This window comes from Clupea harengus, chromosome 11, assembly GCF_900700415.2.
Source record: "Clupea harengus chromosome 11, Ch_v2.0.2, whole genome shotgun sequence".
Lineage (NCBI taxonomy): Eukaryota > Metazoa > Chordata > Actinopteri > Clupeiformes > Clupeidae > Clupea > Clupea harengus.
In genome coordinates, this window is record NC_045162.1 from 3,855,867 (window position 1) to 3,858,366 (window position 2,500).

General features: G+C 45.8%; 1 protein-coding gene across 1 annotated transcript in view; it reads right to left on the reverse strand.

Moving 5' to 3' along the window:
• zfpm2a (zinc finger protein, FOG family member 2a) overlaps positions 1 to 2,500 on the reverse strand; it is a 151,306-nt gene that overhangs the window by 72,306 nt on the left and 76,500 nt on the right. The window lies entirely within an intron of this gene.

Here is a 2,500-nt window from a genome sequence, read left to right on the forward strand (position 1 = left end):
GTCATTATTAATTTGCGTTAATTTGGAGCGTGAGATTGGGCCCGGATGGACAGACTCGTCATTCACCTGAGCGTGAGGTTCTCGGGGTAATTGGGCGCTAATGGTCTGATTGATCTGCGCGAGAAAGTCTGGGGACAGGGGAGACTCTGCGTGGGAGGAGGGGGGGGGATGCACAGGGGAGACAGGGAGCATGTCTAGGGCTCAAGATGGAGGGAAGGAGGAGGTAGATGGAGGAGGTGGCTGGAGGAGGTGGATGGAGGAGGTGGCAGTCACTTGACCGATTGAGTTTGATATTCGGGCAGGGAACGAAGAAAACTCTCTCACTGATCGAGAATGATCATTTGTTTTGATGGTTATAGGCTTACACAGCATTCAACTTGATGCAAGTAGAAATCACGTATTATGCTATAATAACTGTACTAACATGATTCTTGTGTTTTTAAATAGCTTTTACACTAGTATTTTCAAGACGTCGTATTAAAAGAAAAACTAAATCTATGCCCAGTGGCTGTTTTTGAGGGGTGAAATGAAAACACAGTGTTTAACAGGTTTATTTTGGCAAAGGGAATCACTGGGTTGGAAACTCAGTTGTGTTGTGGTGAACTGGAGTGAATCATTTCTGTTGTGGAGGACTGGATCCAGACCAAAGCATCTGAACTGCAAAAGTGTGTAAACACACAGACACACACACACACACACACACACACACACACACACACACACACACACACACACACACACACAAGCCTGCGCTCCCAGCAGACCGTGGCAACAGCGCACGGCCCAGAACAAACTCCCAGCAGCCTGCGGCCCAGGGTCTGCCCCTGCCCGTGCCATCAGCTGTGAAATCTGCCTTCCTCTCTGATAAGCGCTCGAGATGTGACCCTATCTCTGGCCAGCAGATGCCCAGATTTCCTGTCATGCCTCTCTCTCTCTCTCATTCTCTCATTCTCTCTCTCTCTCTCTCGCTCTCTCTCTCTGTTTCTGTCTCCTTTTCTCCCCTCAATCACTCTTGCCATGTCCATTCATCTACAGTATTCCTGCCTTGAGGAGTGTGTGTGTGAGTGTGTGTGTGTGTGTGTGTGTGTGTGTCAGTGTCAGTGTTTAGTGTATTGGACTCCCCTATTAGAGCCATCCATCACTCAGGCTGGCCACAGAGACACACACAGCAGGGCCGGCCCAGCTTGTCTTCTCATCCAGCGCCACACACAGAAGGTCCAGCCCAAACTCCACATACACAAGCCGAGAGCCCACTCTCTCTCTCTCCCTCTCTCTCCCTCTCTCTCCCTCTCTCTCTATCCCTTTCTCTCCTGTCAGTCTCTCCAGGGTGCTCTCAGAGACATCTCCTCCTCATTGAGCTCTTCACCATCAAGTGCTGTTTTCTGGTCACCCTGTCCATCACGTTGGCTAGACCATCCATTTGGCTGCAGAGGTCCAGTTACGGGAGGCAGCACAGAGAATCAATTACTCTATACTCTCACAGAGAATCAATTACTCTATACTCTCACAGATAATCAATTACTCTATACTCTCACAGATAATCAATTACTCTATACTCTCACAGAGAATCAATTGCTCTATACTCTCACAGTTAAGCAATTAAGGGCCTTCAAGAGGCCCCAGGCTTGGTTCTGATCTGTAGGTGGTTGTGACAATGTCACTGTAATATATCAAAGTTTTCTTTCGGCTTGGCTGTTGGCTAACTGTACCGGTCGGTCCAGTGTGGAATTTTGGCAGTGTTAGCCGTAGCACTTCGGGCGCGTTAGCCGCAGCACTTCGGGCGCCCTCCTTAAAAATGACCTTTATTAGGGAGAGCCCATCAATAGGCTGCCCACACACATTCTCACTATAACACCATAGAGCTGAGTGTCCTTACACAACTGGTTATATTTTGTTTGAGTAAAAAAAACAATAACAGTAAAAATAGTTTTGAGTGGCTGTGTTTTAAATGATTCAAGAAGGAGAAGGACTTAGACAACTGTTCTGAGGAATTCAGAGAATGATTTAATAAAGTTATGCGTTCTAAAATAATCCTTCAGAATAAGGCCTCAGAGTCCCAACTCCTCATGGACACTTCCTTATGTTTCTTAACAGGATAAATATGAGATTCGTTACAATTTTTAATAAGTATTTCTTAATTAATCCACATGCAGAATGAAATATTAAACCCCAAAAGGGCTTCCTTCTCCACCAGAGCAGCCAGGTCAACACGTTTTCCCCCTCCACAGTTAAAAGGAGACTAGCTGGGATGTTTAAATGCGGCCAGCCAGCTGATTGATGTAAAGCCGGGTTGAGAATAACATCAAATATAATGGATCGTAACTTCATTGAATCGTGGTCTGGACTAAAATCAAAATCCACCAATTAAAGCGTTTAGTCATAAAATATGCAGATTAAATGGTTAAAATGGATGCACTTCAAAGCCTTTTGTTGGAGGCCAATTTGAGTCCGGAACAGTCGTCGGGTTTGGTTTGTGTTTGGAATGTCATGGGAATTTTCT